Source organism: Mesoplodon mirus (assembly GCF_964341445.2).
Source record: "Mesoplodon mirus genome assembly, chromosome: 18".
In the NCBI taxonomy this organism is placed as follows: Eukaryota; Metazoa; Chordata; class Mammalia; order Artiodactyla; family Ziphiidae; genus Mesoplodon; species Mesoplodon mirus.
Window position 1 is genome coordinate 57,557,200 of NC_138994.1, and position 11,962 is coordinate 57,569,161.

An 11,962-nucleotide genomic window follows, 5' to 3' on the forward strand; every position below is an offset into this window, starting at 1 on the left:
ACCATGTGATCCACACTCAGAAGCCCCTCTGGCACTTGGCAAATCTTAGGCAGAAGGTGGGGAATCGTAAGAGGCATGAGGTGGGTTTTTGTTGTTCTTGTTGTTTTTGGACCACTCTCTGCTGCTATATCCTTGGGGTCAATAGGTAGAGATGCACTGCCACCAAATGCCACAAGTGCACAACCTCAAATAGAATCTGTTTGCACTCCCTCCTTAAAGGTATCGCTCTTCATTTTGAAGTGGTCCTCAGCCCATTTGTCCTCTCACTCCTGTCCATGAACCTGTAAACTCAAAGCAGACTCAAAGGAGACTCTGGGACCTCTGATAGAGAAAAGTTCCCACCAGGGACCAGGGACCAAATACAGATGCATGATGCATAATTGAGCATCACTCTCTCAGATTCTTCTGCACTAAATGGTCAGCCTCTTTCCATTGTTTCTATGATTCTGTGATCTCTGAATAAACCTGGGGCAAAGCTGTAAAATGTAGCCTGGGCTTGAGATTCCCAGGCTATTCTTCCACCTGACCCTGCTGTTCCTTGGGAGTCACTTAAGAAGACGGAGACCGGCTTCCACGGCAGCAGACTCATTTCTTTCCCAATGCTAACTTAACCCTGCCCTCTACCAGCTTATTGTCTAGACCACAGGCTTGCCATCCACCGGCTCCTAAATGACTAGCACATTGAGAAGCCCCCAGGAGGGGAGAGAGAGAGAGAAGGTAGAAGGGTTCCCTCCCTGGGGAGGGCAGTCTGGCAGCTGGCCAGAACAGCTACGGAACTTGAGCAGTCTCGAGTTTCGTTTTAGCTTTCACACTAAGATTTCCCAAATCCAGATGAAAACCACAACCAAAGGAGGGAAATTGAGAAATCGAAGGGAGACTGCTGACGGCAGTCTTTGAACTGCCCGCAGAACCTGAGCGAGGTGTCTCTCTGTGTCTGTCCTACCTGGGATCTGTGTCCCATTCCTTCTGGGGGCCCAGAGCCTTCTGCACCTCTGGTCTGTGTGAGGGTCTGAGGACCCCATGCTCCACTGTTTCCAGGAGACTCTTTCTAGGTCCTCATCTATAGCACAGGTCTTCCAGAAGGTCCTACTACATCTTTACCAAGAAACATGAAGACAGCTAAAGGAACACTTCTAATAGTCCACACCCCAGGTACCTCCCTAGCAGCCTCTGGTCACTGCATCCCCCTCATTAGGAATATCCATAACTGTTAACTTAATAAATACTTACTATATGCAATAACACACTGTTCAATGCTCTCCTGTGTCAACTCTTTTCATTCACTCATTTTACTGATAGGGAAACTGAGGTACAGAGAGCCGGAATGAGCATCCAAGCAAGCATCCAAATCCTGGAGTTCATTAGCTTAACCACTCTCCTTCCTCCTAGATGGAGCTAAGCAGGAAAGAACACTTCCCAGGCGATTCCTAATGTCCTAAATGTCCGGTCTCAGACTGGACCTGATTCCAGATGATCTCGGGAGAATAAAATGGAGGGGAGCATAGGTATCTCTTGGCCCAGAAATGGCCATGTCACAAAACTGGGGTCCTCCCTAACACTGTGCTCATGGAGGACATCAGTAAAGAGCCTCATCACTATTTCCAGTATAAGACCTCGCTCTCCTTCCAACCATCCTCTTGGGTTGACACTTGCACTGAAACTGACTTGTCATCCCTGATCTTGTGCATCCCCACATTTCATAGAAGAGGCAGGTGGGCCTAATGGAATCTGGGTGGGTCACAGAGCTACTTAGCAGGCAAGCCAGGATTATGCCTGCTGGACCTTAATCCCTTGCATTTCGATGAACCCACTTGTCCTCATAATAGACTTTTAGTCTTATGTCTAGTTCTTGCTTCCAGATGCACCTCTGTATCATGTCATCTCACTGGAAAATAAAAATGTCCTGGGCTTATTTAGTGACCTTGCCTGTGGACTGCAGCTAAATACAAACTTGGTCCCTAAACCATGCTGGACCATGTGTATCAGACATGATGCAATTGGTGGGGAGAGTCCCGAATTTAAAAAAGCTGCCGTCCTGGAAGGGCTTAAGTTCCTTCTTCTTCTAAGAGGAAATCCTGAGGTCAGAACTATGGTTCATGTTCTGTAACTTCTGTATTGTTAAGAGGTGATACTGTGTTTTCAAAAAATGAAATATACAAGAGGTAGATGTTTTAAAGTCTCTTATAAATAAAGAAGAAAAATAAGTGAATTCTTAAGCTAAGGAGACTATCAATTCACAAGATAAAATACCTAAACCATTAGTATATTGTTTAGCCTCCATGTATTTGTGTTTTTTCCTGTAATTGATATCTAGTCTCATAGCGTTGTGATCGGAAAAGATACTTGATATGATTTCAATTTTCTTAAATTTACCAAGGCTTGAGTTGTGACCCAAGATATGGTCGATCCTGGAGAATGTTCCATGAAAACTTGAGAAGTGTATTCTGTTGTTTTTAGATGGAATGTCCTATAAATATCAATTAAGTCCATGTTGTTTAATGTATCATTTAAAGCTTGTGCTTCCTTATTTATTTTCATTTTGGATGACCTGTCCATTGGTGAAAGTGGGGTGTTAAAGTCCCCTACTATGATTGTGTTACTGTCGATTTCCCCTTTGATGGCTGTTAGCATTTGCCTTATGTATTGAGGTGCTCCTATGCTGGGTGCATAAATATTTACAATCGTTATATCTTCTTCTTGGATTGATCCCTTGATCACTATATAGTGTCCTTCTTTGTCTCTTGTAATAGTTTTTATTTTAAAATCTATTTTGTCTGATATGAGAATTGGTACTCCAGCTTTCTTTTGATTTCCATTTGCATGGAATATCTTTTTCCATCCCCTCACTTTCAGTCTGTACGTGAGCCTAGGTCTGAAGTGGGTTTCTTGTAGACAACATATATACGGGTCTTGTTTCTGTATCCATTCAGCCAGTCTATGTCTTTTGGTGGGAGCATTTAATCCATTTACATTTAAGGTAGTTATTATGTTCCTTATATGTTATAAGTATTATGTTTCTATTACCATTTTCTTAATTGTTTTGGGTTTGTTATTGTAGGTCTTTTCCTTCTCTTGTGTTTCCTGCCTAGAGAAGTTCCTTTAGCATTTGTTGTCAAGCTGGGTTGCTGGTGCTGAATTCTCTTAGCTTTTGCTTGTCTGTAAAGCTTTTAATTTCTCCGTCGAATCTGAATGATATCCTTGCTGGGTAGAGTAATCTTGGTTGTAGGTTTTCCCTTTCATCACTTTAAGTATGTCCTGCCACTTCCTTCTGGCTTGCAGAGTTTCTGCTGAAAGGTCAGCTGTTAACCTTATGGGGACTCCCTTGTGTGTTATTTGTTGTTTTTCCCTTGCTGCTTTTAATATTTTTTCTTTCTATTTAATTTTTGATAGTTTGATTAATATGTGTTAATATTAATACTAATAACACATTAATATGTGTCTTGGCATGTTTCTCCTTGGATTTGTCCTGTATGGGACTCTCTGCCTTTCCTGGACTTGATTGACTATTTCCTTTCCTATATTAGGGAAGTTTTCAACTATAATCTCTTCAAATATTTTCTCAGTCCCTTTCTTTTTCTTTTCCTCTTCTGGGACCCCTATAATTCAAATGTTGGTGCATTTAATGTTGTCCCAGAGGTCTCTGAGACGGTCCTCAATTCTTCTCATTCTTTTTTCTTTATTCTGCTCTGTGGTAGTTATTTCCACTATTTTATCTTCCAGGTCACTTATCCACTCTTCTGCCTCAGTTATTCTGCTATTGATTCCTTCTAGATAATTTTTAATTTCATTTATTGTGCTGTTCATCATTGTTTGTTTGCTCTTAGGTCTTCTAGGTCCTTGTTAAACGTTTCTTGTATTTTCTCCATTCTGTTTCCAAGATTTTGGATCATCTTTACTATCATTCCTCTGAGTTCTTTTTCAGGTAGACTACCTATTTCCTCTTCATTTGTTTGGTCTGGTGGGTTTTTTTTTTTTTTTTTTTGGTACGCGGGCCTCTCACTGTTGTGGCCTCTCCAGTTGCGGAGCACAGGCTCCGGATGCGCAGGCTCAGCGGCCATGGCTCACGGGCCCAGCCGCTCCGCGGCATGTGGGATCTTCCCGGACCGGGGCACGAACCCGTGTCCCCTGCATCGGCAGGCGGACTCTCAACCACTGCGCCACCAGGGAAGCCCGGTCTGGTGGGTTTTTATCTTGCTCCCTCATCTGCTGTGTGCTTCTCTGTCTTCTCATTTTGCTTAACTTACTGTGTTTGGGGTCTCCTTTTCACAGCCTGCAGGTTCATAGTTCCCGTTGTTTCTGGTGTCTCCTTCCAGTGGCTAAGGTTGGTTCAGTGGGTTGTGTAGGCTTCCTGGTGGAGGGGACAAGTGCCTGTGTTCTGGTGGGTGAGGCTGGATCTTGACTTTCTGGTGGGCAGGACCACGTCTGGTGGTGTGTTTTGGGGTGTCTGTGACCTTACTATGATTTGAGGCAGCCTCTCTGCTAATGCGTAGGGTTGTGTTCCTGTCTTGCTAGTTATTTGGCATGGGGTGTCCAGCACTGTAACTTGCTGGTCGTTGAGTGGAGCTGGGTCTTAGTGTTGAGATGGAGATCTCTGGGAGAGCTTTTGCTGTTTGATATTACATGGGGCCAGGACGTCTCTGGTGGACCAGTGTCCTGAACTTGGCTCTCCCACCTCAGAGGCATAGGCCTGACACCCGGCTGGAGCACCAAGACCCTGTCAGCCACATGGCTCAAAGAAAAAGAGAAAGAAAGAAAGAAAGAAAGAAAGAAAGAAAGAAAGAAAGAAAGAAAGAAAGAAAGAAAGAAAGAAAGAAAGAAAGGAAGGAAGGAAGGAAGGAAGAAAGAAAGAAAGAAGGAAAGAAAGAAAGAAAGAAAGAAAGAAAGAAAATAAAGTTATTAAAATAAAAAAATTAAATTATTACAAATTTAAAAACTTAAAAAGTAAAAAAAAAAAAAGAACAGATAGGACCCTAGGACAAATGGTAAAAGCAAAGCTATACAGACAAAATCACACAAGGAAGCATACACATACACACTCACAAAAAGAGAAAAAGGAAAAATATATATATATATCTATATATTAAAAAAAGGAAGAGCATAACCAAATCAATAAACAAATCTACCAATGATAATAAAGCCTAAATACTAAACTAAGATAAACATAAAACCAGAAACAAATTAGATGCAGAAAGCAAACCTCAAGTCCACAGTTGCTCCCAAAGTCCACCTCCTCGATTTTTGGGTGATTCCTTGACTATTCAGGTATTCCACAGATGCAGGCACATCAAGTTGATTGTGGAGATTTAATCAGCTGCTCCTGAGGCTGCTGGGAGAGATTCCCTTTCTCTTCTTTGTTCGCACAGCTCCCGGGGTTCAGCTTTGGATGTGGCCCCGCCTCTGCGTGTAGGTCGCCTGAGGGCGTCTGTTCTTTGCTCAGACAGGACGGGGTTAAAGGAGCAGCTGCTTCGGGGGCTCTGGCTCACTCAGGCCGGGGGGAGGGAGGGGTATGGATACGGGGCGAGCCTGTGGCGGCAGAGGCCGGCGTGACGTTGCAGCAGCCTGAGGCGCGCCGTGCGTTCTCCCGGGGAAGTTGTCCCTGCATCCCGGGACCCTGGCAGTGGCGGGCTGCACAGGCTCCCGGGAAGGGCGGTGTGGAGAGTGACCTGTGCTCGCACACAGGCTTCTTGGTGACCGCAGCAGCAGCCTTAGCGTCTCATGCCCGTCTCTGGGGTCCACGCTGATAGCCGCGGCTCGCTCCCGTCTCTGCACCTCATTTAGGCGGTGCTCTGAATCCCCTCTCCTCGCGCTCTCCAAGACAATGATCTCTTGTGTCTTAGGCCAGACTTTTTCCCGGACTCCCTCCTGGCTAGCCGTGGTGCACTAACCCCTTCAGGCTGTGTTCACGCCACCAACCCCAGTCCTCTCCCTGGGATCCAACCTCCGAACCCGAGCCTCAGCTCCCAGCCCCGCCCGCCCCGGCGGGTGAGCAGACAAGTCTCTCGGGCTGGTGAGTGCTGGTCGGCACCGATCCTCTGTGCAGGAATCTCTCCGCTTTGCCTTCTGCACCCCTGTGGCTGCGCTCTCCTCCGCGGCTCCGCAGCTTTCCCCCTCCACCACCCGCAATCTCCGCCCGCGAAGGGCCTTCCTAGTGTGTGGAAGCCTTTCCTCCTTCACGGCTCCCTCCCACTGGTGCAGGTCCCGTCCCTATTCTTTGTCTGTACCAGGTACGTGGGGAGTCTCTTGCCTTTGGGGAAGTCTGAGGTCTTCTGCCAACATTCAGTAGGTGTTCTGTAGGAGGTGTTCCACATGTGGATGTTGTGGGGAGGAAGGTGATCTCCACGTCTTACTGCTCTGCCAACTTGAAGGTCTCCAACCTATTTGATTTAGAATGCTAAATACGAAACCATTTAGACCCACCACTCCGCCTCAAGTTAAAATTTGAAATAACAAACAAACAAACTGTTTTTAATGAGTGGACTGTTTTGAATGTGAACTATTAGAAATGGTTTAACCTAAGAATGTCACAAAGCACAGTCACTTCTTTACAATGTTTAGTTGTTACTAAACTGATGTGGGTAACAGGGAACATGTGATGGTGACTAGGGATAACCACTGATATTTCCAATGCTTGTTCTTCTGTCACATGGTAGGATTATACTTCCAGGCCATTCTGAAGACAGGCGAGTGGTATGACCCACTTTGTGTCACTCCAGGCAGAGGCTTTAAAAGCTAGTATAAGAATCTCCACGTCTCTTTGACTTGCCACAGCGACCAGGGATATTCCTAATTGATAAAGAACTCAACAGCCCATGTGAAGAAAGACTACAGCAGAACCAACACCCTCCACTCAGTTATTAGTGAGGAAAATATTCAAAGCAGGATAAGAGACCACCCTGTGTTATGCTGTGCCATGCTGTATCACACTGTTCCATGCATTACACTTGAAACCAGGGCCCCTGGGAAGAGCCTGGCCTGGATAACCAGAGACCTGGGTGCTCTATTTTGTGACACATAGGACGTATCATTACTTTGTCCTGTTCTTCAGCTGCTTCATCAATAAAGTTGAGATCATCTGTTCACTTTGGAAATATGGGAATCCAACAAAGTCCATTTCACCTCTCGTTCTTGAAGCCATGTCTCTCAGACCACATTGCCGTGGGCACCAGTGGAGACAGAGTAGGGCAAGGCAATGTCTAAAATCCACGTTACCAAGCCAGCCAGGAACTTAGGGTCAGGGCAACTTCTATCCACAACCCAGTGGCACCCCCCAAAGCCCCCTGGAGCAACTGAACAGCTTGCTGCCATCAAAATTCCAATTGATTCTGTGGAGTTATTATAAAGGACAAGAATAGACATTCTAGATAGTCTATTGAGTCTCAAAAGGTCCTCTGTTATTAGCACTTACTAGGCATTGAGTGGGAAATGGTGATGTAAGGGCTTGGTGGGATAAACTACATATTCCCAAGTTCAGATAGAATCTATTCATGTTCCTCTTGTTAAGACCTATCAAGTAATCCTCTTTGAAATCATTTACATTCCAACTGGGCCCACAGTTGCTTATCCCTGTGACATGAACCTACAGACACAAGACATTGGAGGTTCTGGGGTCTCTGTTAGAATGAAGATCCTGCCTGTACCAGGAACCAAAGAAGGAGGCCCAGCCCAGTGTGTAACTGGGCATAGTGACTGCATCTCTGAGTTCTGGTTTGGGGTTTTACTAAATTGCCAGAGTGACTCTGAGCAAATCAATTTACCACTCTGTGCCTCAGTTTACATATCTATAAATGAAACATTTAAAGCAGATTAATGGCTCCCAAATTGGCCATGGTTAGAAGTCACCTGGAACACTTCAAAAACAGAGAATTCGAGGCATTATCTCCAAAGATTGCCAGTCAGTGTGTTAGAGTGGGTTAAGGCATCCCTTCCACGTTATAAGTCACTGCCCAGGGTATTCTGATATTACAGGCAGACCTGGGGACCAGCAGACCTGGGGACCTGGATAGTCTCTGGGGTTCCTGGGTACCTCACTGAATATTTCTGCCTGGTTCTTGTCTTTTAACTTGGAATTGAATGATGGCTTTCATTCTGACATGTCCATTCACCAGCCCTGGCTTGTCACAGAGTAGTTGTACAACCTATGACAAATCATCTCAGCTCCATAATTTATTCTCTCAATTGTAAAGGGAAAGGGTTGACTAAATTAAATGCAAATGTCTTTTCTAATTCATTGCATAATTTTGTGACCGTTGAGGACACTTGGGACAGAGCTGGAAAATGAAAGCAGAAATCCTGACTCCCAGGATGCTGTTGCATCTAATCACAATCCTTAAGAACCATGTAAGAATCCAGATCTATTTCCACAGCAGGGGCCCCATTTCTGACCCTCTATTCACAGAGGTTGTTTCTGACCTTGGGTGCCCCTTCACAGCCACTGAGCCATAGGTGACTTGTCAAAACTGCGTTACGGGGCTTCCCTGGTGGCACAGTGGTTGAGGGTCCGCCTGCCGATGCAGGGGACATGGGTTCGTGCCCCGGTCCGGGAAGATCCCACATGCTGCGGAGCGGCTGGGCCCGTGAGCCATAGTCGCAGAGCCTGCGCGTCCAGAGCCTGTGCTCCGCAATGGGAGAGGCCACAGCAGTGAGAAGCCCGCATACTGCAAAAATTAAAAATTAAAAATAAATTTTAAAAACTGCGTTACGAAGATGTTCATTGGGACGACACCAAGGAGAAAAGCAAGAGAGGGCAGAATGAACACTTCCTTAAACAGCACAGCCAAGCTGCTGGAAAAAAACAGCTGCTGAACTTGCATGACCTAAAGTTTCGTTTTAACGTTTATGATGGGATTTCTCAAATTCAGTTTAAAAGCAAAATAAGAGAGGGAAATTTCATAATCAAATGACTTACCACTTGAGATCTCTGAGCTCCCCGTAGAATTAAGACCTTGGTGCCCCTTGGTGTGTCAGCCTTGGAGTCTGACCCCCATCTCCTCTGGGGCCCACTCTTCTGGTTCATGGCAGGATCCCAGGACTGCACTTCTCTGCTTCTGGGAGATTCTTTTTCTTTCCTCACCTATAGCACAGATATTCCCAGAGGTCTATCCCTACAACATATCTTTGTTTGGAAGCAATTTTAGAGAGAACTTGTACAAGAGACCAAGAACCACACTCTGGGTCCCTTCCTAGCATGTTCTAGACACGATACCCTTCTCATTTGACTATTGATGACAGCTAGCTTATTGATCACTTGCCATATGCTACTCACACTGAAAAGCAAGTTTTGGGTATCAGATAATTTAATATTCACAATAAACCCCATTTCCACATAAATAAAGAATAGGTAAGGAATTTGAAGTACAAAGAAGTTATATAACTTGTGCTTTCTCTGATACAGATATTAACTAGTGTTCATAGTATCCAAATCCAGAATTTTAACCACTATGCTATTCTGCCTTTCCTAGGGCTGACAGCTAAGAAGCTTCTCTTCCAGGCCTGCTAGCGTCTCTGGTCTCTGACTAGATACTTTGCAAACAATCATTAATGAATTAAATTAAAGAAAAGTTTAAATATTATTTAATCCAGGAATAGCAACTATGTTACATAGGTAGTACCACTTTCTATTGCTGTACCCATGGCAGACATCACTAATCAATCACAGCATTGCATTCAATAACCCAAGGTAAGGCCTCACTGGAGTGTTTGGTTTGGCTTTTTTTTTTTTTTCCAAGAAACCTTTCTGGTTATCTACCATCAATCTATTAAGTTAATAAATTATTGAAAACTATTTGTCATCTCTGAACTTGTCAAAACTCCCTATTTTTTAGATGAGGAGAATGAATCTAGGAGTTAAGATTTACCCATGGTCACACTGGGCAAGTCATTGGCTTGTTATTGGCTCCATCAGGACTGGAATCAAGTTACTTGACACTTAATTCCCTTCATTTGACTAACCCTTGTTGATTCTCAATAATATGATTTTGCTACCATTTTTGTCATCTGCTTATAGATGCACTTTCTATATGAAGGCAGCTCAGAGGAGAAATTAATGAGGCATTGAGGGTATTCTGTAAGACAATGACTTTATTTCTGAATGAAAAATGTGTGTAAATGACCTCTTAGACAACACCCTCCCACACAGAGATCAGTGCTACACAGTACACCAGTAAGGTGGATTGTCTGGAAGAACTCAAGTTCCCTTCTGGTCACAAGAAATTCTGATGACACTGATTTGTCTCATGTTCTGCAAACTCTATACTCTTTCAAGTTCACACAGTATTTGCAATAAATAGATGTTCAAAAATCTCTTCCAAATCAATAAGAACAATAAAAAGCCATCTGATATAAAAACATTAATGTATTACAAGAAAAAAAATAAATCAACTAACAGACTCACTAAAAAAAATAAATAAATTAGAATGTAAGCAAAATAGTGCTGTGCTTTTTTCTTTTTTTTTTACTTTATGTTGAAGCTTAATTTACATACAATAAAGTGCAGACATTTTAAGTGTACAATTTCATGAATTTTAAATATGTAGACAACTGTTTAAGCACCCCTCTGATTAAGATATAGAACATTTCTGCCTCTAAAAAGGGCTCCCTCATGATGTCAACACCACAAAGGAAACCACTATTCCACAGGTTAGTTTTACCTTTAACGAGATAAATATCTTCTTAGCGATCATTAAATATTTTTAAGAACAATAAACTCACATTTTAATGAAGATGCAAACCGTCCAGCAATGTAACAATGTTGTAATTTGATTAAGAGCCTTAATAATACCCACACATTTTGATTGATTAATCCCTTAGCTATGGAATTGAATGGAGACATTAATGATAATATTACATCAGTTTTCTCATAATTATTGTTTATGATTGTGAAAAAATGGAAATTATATAATTCCCAACTGAAATTCTTCAGTTAATTATGGTGCCTTTATATATGGACTCCTGTGGAGTCTTTAACATTCAAGATTATTGGAGAATATTGAATGATTTGTGGAAAATCTGGAAATATTCATTGAAAAGGTGATATGCAAACTTGGGTTCGATGATGAGATTTTAGCTATAATACCAAAAGCAACATCTATGAAAGAAAAAAATTGATAAATTGGACTTTATTAAAATTTAAAACTTCTTCTCTATGAAAGCCATTGTTAAGAATATAAGCTACAGCCTGTGGAGAAAATATTTGCAATGCACATATCTGGTAAAGGACTTGAATGCAAACTATACAATGAACTTCTTAAAGTCAACTGTAAGAAAAAAAAAAAACAAATTTTAAATGGGCAAAAGATTTGACACCAAAAGCAAAAGACCCTTTTCAAACAGACCCATTCTACCTGAATCTGCATGATATATTGGGCTTCCGCATATCATTTCACTTGGAAAGAAACTTTAGTGTCTAGATAAAATATTTGGAAATCACCACCCTAAAAGATCGGTATTTGCCGCCCACTTCTTAGGCTCCACAAAACATTCCAGGGCATTAAGACTTGAAGATTCCTAGATTCTATCGTTCTGCTAAGGTTCTATCAAGCTACCTGTATGAGGTTCTAAAGGAGCCTGACTGATTTAGGATGGCAGGGACACGAATCTGATAAAGAGACCAGGCAAAGCCTTAGGGCCGCATCCCAGACCTCCCAGGACATGGGGAGGGTCAGGCACTTGGTTCTCTTCACTCTGTTAGGAACTCAGCTTCTACTCTTCCTTTCCAACAGATCATGTTCCATTTCAAAGAAATCAGAGCCCTTAATAGGCCAATGAGGTCACTTCCTACACTTTACTGGGCATAACCACATACCCTTCCACCACTGCCCCACCGTCTAAACAAATGATGGAAACTGCACGACTTCCTTTTCTCGGTGTTTGGAAATCACCACCAGGATCTGGTACCTACTCACCACATTTAGGGGCCTACTTTATCCTTCCTTGAACACAACCCTGCCCACGTGCTCTGTTCCCT

At 43.1% G+C, this 11,962-nt stretch overlaps 1 protein-coding gene across 1 annotated transcript in view; it reads left to right on the forward strand.

Annotated features, from left to right (window-relative positions):
* The window catches only part of LOC309794222 (C-C motif chemokine 13-like), a gene marked incomplete at both ends in the record, with an annotated part of 75,912 nt that overhangs the window by 47,171 nt on the left and 16,779 nt on the right, over window positions 1-11,962 (forward strand). The window lies entirely within an intron of this gene.